The sequence below is a fragment of the Pelodiscus sinensis genome, chromosome 10 (assembly GCF_052426305.1).
Source record: "Pelodiscus sinensis isolate ZL-2025 chromosome 10, ASM5242630v1, whole genome shotgun sequence".
NCBI classification, from domain to species: domain Eukaryota; kingdom Metazoa; phylum Chordata; order Testudines; family Trionychidae; genus Pelodiscus; species Pelodiscus sinensis.
In genome coordinates this window covers 26131871-26147986 of record NC_143061.1, presented here as the reverse complement: position 1 = coordinate 26147986, position 16116 = coordinate 26131871, and the positions used below count along the sequence as shown (strand labels likewise).

At 42.0% G+C, this 16116-nt stretch overlaps 1 protein-coding gene across 3 annotated transcripts in view; it reads left to right on the top strand.

Moving 5' to 3' along the window:
• The window catches only part of KCNAB1 (potassium voltage-gated channel subfamily A regulatory beta subunit 1), a 245173-nt gene that overhangs the window by 151385 nt on the left and 77672 nt on the right, over positions 1–16116 (top strand). The gene's annotated exons all lie outside the window — the stretch shown is intronic.

Here is a 16116-nt window from a genome sequence, read left to right as displayed (position 1 = left end):
GTATGCCCACAGCTTCAATACTGTGTACAGATGTGGTGGTCTCATCTCAAAAAAGATATGCTGGTAATAGAAAAGGTTCAGAGAAGGGCAACTAAAATGATTAGGGGTTTGGAATGGGTCCCATATGAGAGGAGATTAAAGAGACTGGGACTTTTCAGCTTGGAAAAGAGGAGACTAAGGGGGGATATGATAGAGGTCTATAAAATCATGAGTGGTGTGGAGAAAGTGAAAAAGGAAAAGTGATTTACTTATTCCCATAATATAAGAACTAGGGCCACCAAATGAAACTAATGGGCAGCAGGTTTAAAACAAATAATAGGAAGTTCTTTTTCACACAGCACATAGTCAATCTGTGGAACTCCTTGCCTGAGGAGGTTGTGAAGGCTAGGAATATAACAGGGTTTAAAAGAGAACTAGATAAATTCGTGGAGGTTAAGTCCATTAATGGCTATTAGCCAGTATGGGTAAGGAATGGTGTCCCTAGCCTCTGTTTGTCAGAGGATGGAGATGGATGGCAGGAGAGAGATCGTTTGATCATTCCCTGTTCGATTCATTCCCTCTGGGACACCTGGTATTGACCACTGTTGGCAGACAGGGTACTGGGCTGGATGGACCTTTGGTCTGACCCAGTATGGCCATTCTTATGTTCTTTTGCTTTTTTGGGTTGGAGCTGCTGACACACAGAAAAATCAGTCAGGGGCCACACAAAAGGGAGAAGAAATAAAGCCCCCACTGGCAATGGCCGTGACTGAAAAGCAGAGACTTCCCCACATTCCCCTCTAATACCAGAGCCTAGTGGGCCCGCCCTGCCTGGCAGAGCCCTGGGTTGGATCTGGCCCCAGATTGCCTGACTCCAGCCTGCGAGTCTTGAGGCTACCTCCCCCTGTCCCAGAGTGGGGAGCTGGCACTGGCGCTACAGCCCCATGGAGTGCCAGTGCAGGCTGCCTGATGTGGGGAGGGTGGAGCCTCAGTCTCAGGGGCTGGATCCACCTCTCAGGCTATAGGTTCCCCACCCCTAATATGGGACCCTGGAGATATTTAACTGTATTGTTCTTTTATGAGCACAGCTGCACAGGACACATGTTCTGTAGTAGCTAATTTTGGGTTTTGAAAACTAAACAAGTGGTTGCCGCTCTTATTGACAAAAGGACAGTAAGCACAGATATGGGCAATTAAGTCAATCCAGTAAGTGATGATCCATATATAACACCTGATATGATCTAGGCAGTAAAAAAAGTGTGAAATTGACTAGGCAATTTTCTTTTGTACTTCGATTTGTAAACAGACGCATCCTTCTGAACATCTTCAGCTTCCATAAGAGCTCTATCAAATATCTTTGCCATGTCAAAAGTGTTAGCTTAATTGACTTTTTTCTAAGCCATTTCTGCTGTGCTGTTCTCTAAGGGTATGCTGACTGGGAGCTGTGCCATGCCATCTGGGAGCAGCTGTCTCAGCAGCATGAGAGTATGTTTGCAGCTTACACCAATGCCATTGAGCGCATAGTCGCTGCCATGGAGTGGTCCAGCAACCACCCACCACCACCACCCACATTTTACCAAGCCCCGCCCCACTGTACCTGCTCCTGCCCCCACTTCCCTGGAGCCACCAGGGCCCTGCACATGATGTGGTGGGATCACCCAAGGCAGGCACCACTCCCAGCCCCAGCCCTGAACTACTCCACCTCCTCCTCCCTCCTCCATCTCCCTCCTCTCTCCTCTGGGTTCTTTCTCCAGTCTCTCCCCAGTTCTAGATTCCCCAAATAAAAATCAGAGTGTCTGTTGTTCCAAACAAAAAGTTTATTTTTTTGGTCTGCAAGGGAGGGCGGAGTTGGGGAAGGGAGGGATGCAGGAGGAAAGGCACACAGGGGCTATGCAGAGGCCCCTTATGGGGAGGCCTGGGCAAGAGTCTCACAGCTGGCCTTGTCTGAAACTCTTTCTCAGGGCCTCCCGGTTGCACACAGCCTCCTAATGGGCTTGCCAGGTGGCAGCAGTTTGTGGCTGTTCAAAAACCCTTGCAAGCTGCTCAGTCTCTTCCTCCCCCCCCCCCCCCGGCAGGAAAGTCTTCCCCTTATTTTTGCAAAAGTTGTGGAAGACACAGCAGGTCACCACCATCTGGTGGATGGTCCAGTTGCAAGGTCTAGGGGGGTCAGGAGACACTGGAACCTCCCTTTAAGGAAGCTGAATGCGCCCTCTACCACGATGCGGCACCTGCTCAGGCTGGCATTGAAGCATTCCTTGGTGGTGTCTAGGAATCATGTGTAGGGCTTCATGAGCCAGGGGAACAAGAGGTAGGCTGCATTACCCATGATGCACCTGGGCATGTCCATGTCACTGACCCTAGACTCTAGCAGGGGGCATCTTTAGGAATTCCAGGAAGGTGTCCTTCCATATGTGGAAGTTCTGAAGTCACTGCTGGTTATCCCATTGCTCCAAGACGATCTGGTCCCACCAGTTGGTACTGGTCTTCTGTTTCCAGAAGCAGTGATGCACAGTGTACAGGGAAGGGGCGAGGGGAAAGAACTGTGGTGCATGAGGGACACCCAGACCTGGGTGAGGAGGCCCCACATTCCAGGCTGGTCATCATCTTCAATCAGTGCCACAAGGGCAGCCTGCATAAACTGCACCAGAAGGTGCAGCGTGAGGTCTAAGAGCTTGTGACTGCTTTGCAGCAGCTCCAGCTCCATGTTGAGAGTGCTGTGGCATCTGCAAGGGCAACCAGAGCACACGATGTGGTGTTTACTGTCCCCAAAGGCAAAGGTGAAAAGTAGGCAAAGGTGGTAGGCAAAAAGGGAAAAGTCTGAGTCACGGCCGTAGAGGGGAGTCCCTTTAAGCATAAGCCTCAGTCTCAGGAAGTAGCTCCAGGAAGTGATTGCTGTCCTGATGCCCTTCCCAGAGTGCTTCTGGAGGGGCCTTAAATGTGTTCCAGGCTCCAATGAGTGTGGATGTACTATTTTGATATAGATCTGCGCTATTTCAATGGGGATTTGTAGTGTGGATTCATTATTTCAAAATAGTTTTTTCAGGAGTTATTGTTCCAAAATAACTTTTTTTGAAATAACACTGTAAAGTGCAGACATGCCCTAAGAGATTAATTTATTGGCTCACAACAGTATCAGAGTCTAGTTTAAGGTTTACTAGATTTTCCAAAAACCCAGTAATCTGTTCTAACAGTTTCTGAGATCTCACCAAGATAGAAGTATGCTTATGCCCTACTGTAAGAAAGAGAAAGCAAATAGAGAAAAATATGACACAGAGCAGAAATAAAGAAGGGGCACAATAAGAGAAATACATACTCCTTAATTATTCTGTAGTCTTTCTAAAATCCTGGTTCCCTCAGATTATGCTTTCTCAAATTAATTGTCTTCGATCATCTGCTGGTAATGAATCAGTAGTATCTATCTGGGGCCAGAGGAGTTTATATACATATATAACAAGTAACTTGAAACAGAATAGTGTTTGTGAATAATCCCCATGGTTATTGCTCAGAGAGAGAAAGAGTTGATCCATTTATCATCCCACAAAAGCTTAGTACATGATCCGTGCTTCTCATTCCCTCCACCTGAGTCACTCTTCATTTGTGTTGACTGGGATGGAGCAGGTATATGCACCACAAAATCCAACATTTATATAACTAAGTACGGGTATGTCTACACTGCCACCCTAGTTTGAACTAGGGTGGTAATGTAGGCATTCGAAGTTGCAAATGAAGCCCAGGATTTAAATATCCCGGGCTTCATTTGCATCTTGCCGGGCACCACCATTTTTAAATCCCCATTAGTGCAGACTCCGTGCCCGCGGCCACACGCGGCACTGAGTAGGTTGTTCGAATTAGGCTCTCTAATTCGAAGTACCGTTACTCCTCGTGGAACGAGGTTTACAGATTTTGGAATAAGACATTATTGAAATTATTTCGAAATAATGGAATGGCTGTGTAGACTGGCGTCATTTCGAAATAACGCTTGTTATCTCGAAATAACCATGCAGTGTAGATGCACCCTCAGAGATGAGATAAATAGAATCAACCCCCTTTACATCTTGAATGCTGTTAGACAAATGATGGAGGTATCTATCACAGAAACAACTTCTTTCTATCTATCTATCTAATCTATCTATCTATCTATCTCTCCCTCCTTCCCTCCCTTCCTCCTTCCCTCTTCTTTTTCTTCTTCTTTGGGGAAAGTACTAATATTTATGGGTCACTGAAGCGGTTCAGTAAGACTTCTGGTTACCTCCACTGTCCTTGAGTGATGCACTCCGGGTATCTTTAATGAACTGGAAGTTCCAATATATCTCAAAGGGGAAGCAAAACTTTTTGAAAGGTTAAAACTTTTGTTTTGAGCTGCTTGTCCCTCATCTCATAAGGGTGGCACTGAGCACATAACTCTAAGATGGACTCAGCTTTCTTTTTATCTTTGTATATCCTCTTTAATGGTATGATTTTTCTGCTTCCCTAGTTTTCCTCCACAAAATTTAAGTTTCCTTTGAACTTGAAATATGTTTACACATAAAACAAAACAATTTGGAGCACATATTAGCTAACCTTTGATTAACAGAAAATATAAAAGACTGATTTAAATGGAGTGAAACAAAGGGTTTGTCTCCAAGTGGAGTTATTCCTGATTCTTGGTTAACTTCTTCTGTGGATATTCCTATTTTGGAATTAGATTAATCCACTTTGAAAATTGATTTAAAATCATTCAGAATAAGGCACTGTTATTCTGGAATAAGAGCATGCATCTATGGATTTAGTCAGGAATAGCTGTTCTGCTTTAAATCCACACCTCCCTTAACCCAAAATAACTTCCTTGGGTAGGCAAGCCCAAACGGTCACCACCCGTGCTTTATTTTTAAGATTTTGAAACAGGAAATCTATTGGTAGATAGGATACAGTCACAGAAAATGGGTGATTTTTAATGAATAGGTCAGAGGTGACATTGTAGCCACGAGGTCTTCTTTAGGCTAATGAGGCAGAAATGAACAAAGTTAGTTGAAATGAAATGACTTTGTTCTGTTTGTTTTTTATTGTTGTTGTCAATGTTCTTTTTTTTACAATGTCCAGAGGAAATCTTGTGCCTCAAATGGTAGCCTTAAACTTCTTTAATGTTCTTAGAACTTTCCTTCAATTGTAAATTGCTCTCTGTCCCCACTCTGATTTTTAGGGCCAAATTCTGCTTTGTTACAGAAGCTTGGTGCAAATCTGGTGAAGCTCCATTGATTTCAGTGGAAACACTCAAATGTACACAACCTTAATAGGAACCAGAATTTGGTCTCATGAGCCAAATCCTTCCAGCTCTTACTTATGTGACTAGTCCTTATTCATGCCTGCAGGCCAATGAAATTAAGTGGTAAAGACTATATTGATGGGTAAGGTTTGCAGAATTGGGTCCTGTTTTTATAAGTGCCCGGTAGATGCAGTGTTAATTTTTTCATGGTGGCTTACTTTAAAAATTCCTTTCTTCTATTGAAGGAAACATAAGAAAATGAACAGTGGGGGGAAAAGAGATACTTAATAGAGGCTAATTGTTTAAAAAGAAATAAAATTTAGGGGGGTTTTCTTCAGTATTTTCTTTCTTAGAAACAGAGCCGTTAACTGAGGAAATAAATCATGCTTACTCTGAGATGCACTGTTGGACTCACCAGATAAGCATTTTATTTTCTGTTGGAAGCAATGCATTTATAATAACCTGTAGCATAATCAGCTTTTATAATATCCCCAGCCAGCTTTCGAGCAGCATGTACTTTGCAGGAAACACTGTTTCCCTCTTGGGATGCAGTAATGGGGTATGTGCATTTGTCTGACAGCACAGAGGTGAAACTTGTGTTGTGTGTTGTCACAAGATAAGGCCAAAGCATACTGCAAAGATCCACATGGGAATTAAAGCTTCAGGTTTCCAGAAATAATGAAGGGTTCTGTTAGCCAGCAGTTTTGCAAGATGTTGTACAGCAGGCTATGCCACGGAGGAAAGTAAAGCTCATCTAATGCTATCAGACTTACTGCTGTTGGCATCACTTCTTCCTCATGTTACAGCGTCTCCCTACTCGAGGAACACCAGTGTGATGATTATTGCCCATTTTCTAGTGTTGTGTGCTCTGGAGCAAGTGCTGCTGAGCTAACTGAGCTCTGTGGCGATGAGTTGAGCTTCCCCAAGAAATCGGAGAACATCAGATCAGGTGCTAGAAACTGGGGTAGCGGAACCATCTTTAATAAGTTCCCAAACTCAGTTTGATGGACAGGGTAGATGGGAATGATTATTTGCTGGAAAGAGAAAATAGATATTCAACATCTGAGTCTAACTTTAAGTAACTTCAGGCTTCCCATATTCAGGGGCAACAAGGGGAAGCAGGTATCGGAGGTATAGTAAGTAGATAAGAAGAGTGCACGGCTCCCAAAAATTGTTTCATCATGCAGTGAAAACTGTGTGACTGGAATTACAGGGCTCAGTTATCACTCTGCTGTGGTTCTCTTTGCAGATGCGGAGCCAATGAAGATAAACAACATAGACAAGGTGGAGTAGAGGAATATAGAAAAATCTATACGATTGTACATATGCTTGCAATTAAAAACAGAAAGAGAAATTCTTCCCATCTTCCCCCTGGAGCTAATATGACTTGGCTAGTTTCATGTACTCATGATGGCAAAGGGGGTCCTGAGAAACCTTTTGGAATTTTTGCTTAGCTATACAAGGACTAATTTTAGGCCAAGAATTATAGTGTTAATGGCGATTAGATTTTATTGGAAAGCTAGCTGTGGAACTCGGGTATGAGAGCAAGCATATATTATCATTTCTGCACTGCAGTGCTGTGAATTTATACTAGAGCATTTAGCCATTTCTAATATAAACAACAAACATTCAAAGAGAGACTGTGCCCATCAGGATAGTGTAGATGAAACATTTTCAACATTCAAGCTAATCTCCATATGTCTAAACATTGGAGTGTTTTCTTCCTTGGTACTTCTTTCCTTAGTGGGGTATGATTTATAGCATAGATTCATGGTTATCTATATTCAGAAGAGAATCTCTAGTTCATAAAATATATAAATAAGTCTGTTGTTCTCTTACCTGAATTTGAGGCGTGCATATCTCAACAGTAAATCACACTGAGACTGTAGTGGGATAAAGAATCGTTAGAAGGACACTCAAGGTATTTTTCATAGATTTTTAAAGCAATTAACTCAGTTATTATAATAACCATTTGAAGATCTGACATTGAAAATTGTTTCCATTCTGATTCCCCCCCCCCCCCGTATAACAGATGCATCTGGTTGCCCAAAAATGATTAAAACTGATTTTCTTTTTTAACTTTATTATTGTTTGGGATCAGAGTGCTACTGTGGCCAGGCCTACACTAGACATGGAAGGTCTGCTTAAGGTTCATAATTCCAGCTATGTAAAATATGTAGCTGGATTTGGATTACCTAAAATGAGCTTTAGTGCGCTCTTCACATAGGGAGGCCAAAGGGAGCAAATGTTCCCCTCTGCTTTCCTTATTCCTTAACTAGACCTGCTAAATTGAATGTCAGAAGATTGATCCTCTGGCACAACAAGTGAAGACGTAACCTGAGATAAGCACTGAACAAACATAGGAAGAAACTGTCCCTTTCCTGAAGTGTAAAGGCAAATAAGGCAAAGGAGCAAGTAAGTATTACTATCCCTGTTTTATCTGGGGTGCAGAGACTTGCCTACGGTCACACAGGAAATCTGAGGTAGAGGTGAGTATTCAATCCAGATCTTCTGAGTTTCAATTCAGCTACACTATTTAACTCAGAATTAGAAATGACTGGAAATGTTCAGTGTATTCGGTGGAAATTTTTGAAATAAATGAAATTTTTTTGAGGAAATATTTTGATTTTTTCATAGGATTGGAAAACGTCAAAATATTTGTATGGAAAACAATTATTTCCAAAATGAAATTCAGAACAGAAAAGTGTCTGCCTTCTCTGCTGAATATCATTCATCCTCTGTCACTTTCTGATCAAGAAGTGCATTGCTTGTTCTTCCCATAAAGGAGCCTATAAATTTACTTTTAACTTGAATTTTCAAGAAGATACAAGAAAAATATAAATATATATAGAGAGAAGAGGTGACTTAACAAGTATTTGGGTTTTCAAACTTGTAGTATAGAAATGGATAATTTAAAATGATTCCAAGTAACTTTACTTTAAAAATTACTAAAATATTTAGTTTAGAGAAACACGGAATGGGAGGCCAACTCTTACTAACTACTTCTCGAAAGGTATGTCTACACTGTGTTATTTCGAAATAGTTATTTTGAAATAGCTTATTTTGAAACAAAGCGTCTACATACAAAATGCATTTAGAAATAGCTTTTTGCTATTTCAAAATAGCACGTCCACACTGAGTGGACTCTGAATCACATTTAAGGCTGGCCTGAACCAGTCCCAGGAGGGTACCAGCTCAGGGCTTACTGTGTGAGCCTGCTGCCTCAGGCTCCCTGAGGTCTGTGCTTAAAGGGACCCCCCTAGTCAGCCAGTTCTCAGGTTTCCCTGCTTGCTTGTCTACCTCGATGAGGGATAGCAAAGCATTTTGTCTCTGCGTGCTCTGATTGCCCACACTTGGGACAGCACAGCACTCTGCAGCATAGAGCTGGAACTGCCTCATGGCACTCTGGCGTTTCTCATAAACACGTTGCTGTGAGCCTGGCTGCACTTTCTGCAGGCTGCCATCCGGGGGCTGTCAGTATCCAGGAGGTCCTGAAGGAAGCTTCCACCCTGAGGACCACTAAGAGTCTCCCTGGTCTGCCCCACTGGGGGCTTGTGCCTCACTCTTCCCTCACGTCCTTCCATTTACCCCTCCCTAACCCCCCTTCCTGATGTCACATAAAATACACGTATTTTCATGAACACGAATTCTCTTTATTTAACAAAACTGGGGGGAGGGAATGAAACTCTGGTGAGACTGGGGAAAGGAGGCGGGAGAGAGAAGAGAGGATGGGAGAGGGGAGGGGGAAACCTGGGAGGAGGGAGCTGGAAGAGGGAAGCAAGAGGAAGAAGTGGGAGGGGAAGCTCAGGGTTGGGGTCTCGTCAGACCAGCTTGATTGTCATGCAAACCTGCTCCTGGGTTCGCATGTGGCCTTTGGTGGCCAGGCTGGTAGCTAACCTGCCATAGACGGCCACGTTCCTCCATCTAGTGAGGAGATAATGGACATTGGGGGCATCCCCCCAAACCTGTATAAGGTCCATGATCTCCACCCTGGACCAGGAAGGTGTCTGCCTTCTCCAGGCCCTGGCAGGCTCCTGGGAGCTGGCAGACTGCTCCTGGGGAGCGGTGGAGGGCTAGCTGCCAGTGGCTTGCTGGCTCATGTTTTGGGGCCACTGGGTCGGGGAAGTGACTGCTGGCTCTGGGCTGGCAGGCTCCAGGGATGGGGGGAGGGAGACGAGTGTTCTTGGTTGAGGCTGGAGTGGCCACCAGGGCACCCTGGGATGGCTGGAGGCCCCTTATTTCAAAATAAGTGTCCACACAGCACTTATTTCAAAATAGCTATTTCAAATTTGGCATTATTCCTCGTAGAATGAGGTTTACCAAATTCGAAATAAGTGCTCCACTATTTCAAATGTATTTTGAAATAGCAGTTTGGCTGTGTAGACACTAGTAAAGTTATTTCAAAATAAGTGCTGCTATTTCGAAATAGCTTTGCTGTGTAGACATACCCTTATTGCCAATTCAGGGATGTGACTCTCGTTCTTGTAGTCACAGATTAATTTATATATTGTAGGGACTCCATGATTAAAGCCCTGCAAAATAATCACCATTATTAATTATGGGTATTTTATTTAAAAAAAAGGAAAAGACAACGTTAAGCAAAACAACACAAATGATAGTCTCTTCATTACAATTACATGTTTCTCAGTGAAATGTTTTAACAGAGATTACTACTTGAGTGAACTCGCTTTGGAGAACATTCTTCATGTGTTAAATTCAGACCATAGTATATGCTATCCCCACATTTTTAAATTCAATTTTAAAATCTTATTAGATAACTAATCTGTGTATAGTTGGTCAAAATTGTGCAAGAGCAGGTGAACATTGTTTCTTATTGCTAATAACCAGATAGTTTATAGACAATCCTAACTAAATTTTAAGAACTAAGAGACAATATTTAAATTAATTATTTAGAAAATGCAGTTTAAGGAACTGTCATAAAAACTGCCTATTAACAAATATTAAGAATCTTAAATCCTGTTAAATCCCATTATTTCTCTATTTACCAATATTTAGTTCCGGTCTCCCTTCCAGAAATAATTAGGTCTCACTATTTGGTAATTAACAAAAGGAACTGTGTGGTATTTTAAATTACAATAGCATTTTTATATGCCCATAAAATCATTACAAGAGTTTTAGAATCTAACCCCTGGTAAGTAACTTAGTTAATTTAATCTCACTAATTCATGTAAAGTCTTGGGAAGTTTCCTTGGTTTTGTGTATGGGAGGAGTTGTGGAACACTTGTTGTCTGAGCAGGAGAGCAGTGTATGAATATGTGTGAGAGAGATTCTCATTTCAGAGTTTTATATCCTTCTCCTACCTAATTTCATGATATTTCATGAAATTTTAGGAGACTACACTTCTTGCAGACTTGTTAAGAATCAAAGTTGATTGCTGTCAACCTTTCACTAACTCCATGTCATGTTCTTGGGAGCTAATGTATTATGTGCAGTGGAATTGGAATTCTTTCTTTCTTGCTACAGGTTGAACCTCTCTAGTCTGGCAACATCCATGGTCCAGCATGATTTTAGTTAGCTGGATGTCCTCTTATCATGGGTGTGGTCATATTTCCAATGGCTCCGTAGAGTTTGTTTACAGTCACCAGTCCTGGCCCTCGGTGTTCTGTGCATTATTTACCTGTAATTTAGCCTTAAATGACTTTAAGAGCCTACTAAGCAGTGGAAGTATGTGTAATGCTACTAGACATTATTGGCCTCCCATTGTTCCACAAGTTCTCTAGTTTAGCCCCAGTCAGTTCCTGAGGGTGCCAGACTAGAGAGGTTCAACCTGTAGTTCTATTTCCTTTGGGTTTTTTGAAGGAGAATTTCACGTTTTAAGTCCATTTCTGAGATTTCTTTAGTTTCATTGGAGTTTAACAAAAATTGAAGTTGGGCTTTCAAAAAATTCAAATGCTCCTTTTCTTTTTATAATGGTTTTTGAGTTGTCAAAATAGTGGTTTAAAGTTGAATAATTCTTGGAAAATCGTTAACTTAAATAATTATCAAAGAAATTGTGATTTTTTGCTACGTTTTTTGAAAGTTGATTCTTGTCTTCCTCAGCTAGCCGAAGGAGTTGTTTGCAGGCCCACCAATGGGGATTGGGGGTGTTAAAGATGGCAGTTTTCCCAGGGCCCAGCAATTCAAAAGGCAGTGGTGGTGGCTGGAACACCAGGCCCTTTAAATTGCTGCTGGAACATCATATGACACAATTTGGATGGGTCTCAGGGGTGCCTGGGGTGGGAGGCCATAGCATGGCATACTTAGGGTGGCACTGAGGGCTGGCTGCCCCCAACCCCATCCCTTCCACCCAAAGCCCTGTTACTTTTGAGAGTGCAGAGCCAGACCCCACCGATTTTGTCTAAGGGCCCCCGATCCAAAAAAGGTTCCACACCCCTAGTCTAGATCATCTCTGTCTAACCTGCTCTTAAATATCTCCAATGATGTAGATTCCACAACCTCCTTAGGCAATTTATTCCAGTGTTTAACCACCTTTCTGCAGTACTCCTTCCTAGACAATCACTTCCCATTCTGTATGTGTGAAACTGATTGTTCCTTCCTAAGTGGAGTGTTTTGCATTTGTCCTTATTAAAGTTAACCCTATTTACCTTAGACCACTTCTCTAGTCCAGGTCATTTTGAATTTTGACCCTATCCTCCAAAGCACTTGCAATCCCTTCCAGCTTGGTATCATCTGCAACTTAATAATCGTACTCTCTATGCCATTATTTAAATCATTGCAGATATTGAACAGAACCGGTCCCAAAACAGACCCCTGCAGAACCCCACTTGTTATACCCTTCCAGCATGATTCTGAATTGTTAATAGTTACTCTTTGAGAATGATTATCGAGCCAGTTATGCAGCCACCTTCTAGTAGCCCCTTCTAGGTTGTATTTCCCTAGTTTATTGATCAGGAGGTATTCAAGACCGTGTCAAATGCCTTACTAAAGTTTAGGTATACCATGCCAGCCCCTTCCCCTTTATCTACAAGTTGCTGATATCACAGAAACTGCTGTCAAATGCAAAGCATTGCATTGTGGTGGGTGCTAGCGCAGGGCACGCTAGAATACTTACCTGCAGTGTACCACATTTTCCATCAACATAGTCACTCCTGGTGAGGATGTGTGAAACTGATGCAAGCTGTCAAGCATGTGCCTGCCCACATAACAAACAAAACTGGGCAGCTGTATGTTAGTGTAACATACATTGACTAAACTTTAGTGGTTAAGGACTTCAGCCACAGCAGGCTTTGCTCTTAAACATACTTTTCCTCTTTGTTTCTGCAGTCTGGAAAGATAAATTAGAGTCCGGTCAAAGCAGATATGATCCTTTCTGATGTATAAATATGCTCCTTTCCTTCATTTTTGCAGCCTAGAAAAATAGATAAGCATGCAGCTGTTCTTCTTTGTTGTGTCTTTTACTTACCCTCACTGGCTCTGTATAAAATATTTCAGGGTTACTTTTCTTGTAATCTCTGTAACATGCTGATTTGGAAAGTTTGTAATGTAGAAAAGTGTTGATTTAATTAGAAATTCTGTAAACAGTAATTAGAGCTGGGTATAATAATATTCATCACCTGCTTATTTATATTCATTGTATGGGAATGAATACACAAAAATAAGGTTTTAGGGAAAGTAGTGATAGACGTGTGAATTACCATACTACTGTAAAATAGATAAATGGGTATAATTGTTGCCAAATTGTTGCCACTCAGAATGATGTGATGGGGATCGGAGGCTAACTTGTGTGGGCAATAAAGCAGTTCTGTTTACCCCATCCGCTCCTGGGTTACCTATTTCTTCTCTAACAATATATGTTGTGTTTTGTATAAGTAGGTTCTCTATACAATTTATCTTCTAACTACAGTATAACTAACTCTGAGCTCTGTCAAATTCCTTGTTTAAATGTATAGTGCTCATCGTAAGTAATTATGTTATCACGTTTGATACATACTACATGTGCAGGCACCAAGAAGTCCTGTGGCACCTTAAAGACTAAATATTTCTTTGGGCATAAACTTACATGAGTAAAATCCACTTTATCAGCTTACGTCCAAGTAAATCTGTTCATCTTTAAGGTGCTAAAGGGCTCCTCATTGTTTTTGCAGATACAGACTAACTTGGCTACCCTTCTGAGACTTGTCTACATTTACATATGTCAATTTTATATGTGGTAAATATGCAATTCCTGAATAGCTGCAAAAAGAATAATTGTGCTGTAATTCAAACTGACATGGTAACTAGGTAACAAAGAACAAAAGATAATTTTATATTTCCTTTTTTCACTCTTCAACACTCTGCTTTCCATATCGTGTTTATCATGTTGTATAGTCTCAGATATTTAGAACAGAAGCAAAGACTGTCAAAGTGTATACTTATTACTTAATCATAGTATGCAGTGTGTGACTTCAATTCTTTTTAGAGGCATAGTAATTTTACCTATATTGTCTAATTTAAACAGTAAAAGTTGTACTTCATGAAGCAATCTTCTAAATGCTGGTACCACAAATGCTGTGGTTTAATAAGTAGCCAATTAAATCTAAACATTGACAGTTCCCATTGAAACATATACTCATTAGAGCAGCGGTGGGCAATAATTTTTGATGGGGGGGGCCACTCCAAGATTTTGGAAAGTGGTCGAAGGCCACACTCTTCCGTGATATTAATGGAGGTGGCGTGGGATCTGGGAAGGAGGTTGGGTGCAGAAGGGAGCATAGGCTGGTGATTGGGGTGCAGGAGGGAGAATGGAGTCTGGGAGGGAGTTTGGGTAAATGAGGTGGTTGTGACAGAGGGCAGGAGACTGGAATTCAGGGGTTTGGGATGTGACCTAGGGTAGGAGGGGATTATGATCTGGGGCCAGAAAGTGGGGTTCCAGATCTGGGAGGGAGTATGGGTGTAAGAGGGGGGCAGAGGGTTTGGATATGTTGATGGGGGGGACAGAGGGTTGGAGAAGAGAGGGGCTGGGATTCCAGAGGCAGGCTCTGGCCAGGAGACTTACCAGCCAGCAACCAAACCAAGCTGCCTGCCTTCAGAGCTAAAGGCTTACAGAGCTTAAAATGTTTCCCAGCCAGGCAGCCTGCTTGCCCATCCACGTGAATAACTGAGTGAATAAATGAGCCAAGATGAGGGGGGTGAGATTCTCCATGGCTGCCTTTTATTCAAACAGGCAGCTCCTATTGAACCAGATAATGGGATTGTATCCGGTGTAGGGGCAGCTCCTGAAGCTTTCTCCCCTCCCCTCCAGTTTTGAAACAGGAACGGGGCTGGATAACTGCATTTCTGAGTGGTGTGCGTGGCTGTGGGACAAGCAGGGGAGTCACCCTGGGGCTCCCCACTGCCTCTGTGGGCCAGATCCAGTGGCTTGGTGGGCCAGATGCGGCCTGCGGGCTGTATTTTGCCCAGGCTTGAATTAGAGAGACAGTTCTCATTAAGAAGAAATTACTAAAAGAATGTTTGGGGGATGGGGGAGGAATCAGTCAAAATGGTTTTGAGGCAATTAAAATGTTTATATTTAGACTTCTTATGATACAGTATCTTATTGATGTATGTATTATAATACAAAGTTAAATAAAAATTGAAACAAAAAGTCATGTCACAACAAAAAACAAAAAGTTTTGTTCCAGAAATGTCAGATGTTGCTACACTGCCACAACCCCCTTCTCTTTTTTTAATGAAATTCTGGTGAAATCGAAGCCAATTTCAGGAGGTATTTTAATTTTGCTGGAACTGTGTATTCCCATAAAATATGGTTGCATCAAAGTTCTCTGTCCAGATCTATGATCTGGAGCAGGAGAGTGGGATGCCAGATCTGGGAGGGAGTATGGGTGCAAGAGGGGGACAGAGGGTTTGGATATGTTGATTGGGGGATAGAGGGTTGGGGAATTTGTCTTGAATCTTCATCTTGAATCTTCCCTCATTGCCTTTAGCACCCCCTGCTCAAAATCCCCCTGCTCAAGTTGAAGTGTAGCTCTGTGTGTGTGTGTGTGTGTGTGTGTGTGTGTGTGTGTGTGTGTGTGTGTGTGTGTGTACACTACTACTCTTCTAAATTTTGGTGTCATCTACAAATTCAGTCACAGCTGAGTTTACCATTTTACCCCAAATAAACTTGTGGCAAAGAAAGATAGAAAACAGCCAAAAGGGGTGCAGGAGGAGTTTTATTTAGCTGTTCATGATGTATGTAGTAATCCTGTCAGATTTCTGAACTATTCTGCAATTAGCAGAAACATCCCTGCCGGAAAATGGTTCCATACATAAGAAGCAGCAGAGATGGAAATGCAAACATGAGACTGGGAGGCAGATACAAAATGGTTGATTGGGCAGGAAGCCTGAATGAAGCAAACAGAGTGCTGGAGCTGAGTCTCAGCACATGTAAATTATTATTGAACTTTTTACCAGCTGAGAATATGTCCCTGTGAGTATGTAGACAGGAAGAAAAGAGAACAGAGGTAGAAACAAGAATAGGATTGTGCAGACTCAGAAACTTGAACTTGATGCATCATTAGGGGTGGTTTAAGAACAAGGAAGGCCTCCTGGAGGTTTATGGAAAAGAAGCTTGCTAGAAGATAGGGAGATGAAACCTATCAATCCTTGACAAGTTTTCATTTGAGCTAAGTAGGGGGATCATATCAGTTTCAGGCTATTTTCAAACTGATTTAGCCATCAGCTGTGTGCTCTTTTTAAGACATTTCATCTCCCTCCACCCCAGACAGAAGGATACCCTACCTTTCTGTTACACACCTCTTTAAGAAATGAAAACACAGACTTTCTGTGATTCATTTGCCAAATAAGTTTAAACAAGCACATCTTATTACAGAGCTTAGCCATTAAACAAATCATCATCACGAGAATGTCTAAGGAAAACTATTATAATTATACAGTGTACTGTATAGTTTAAAAAA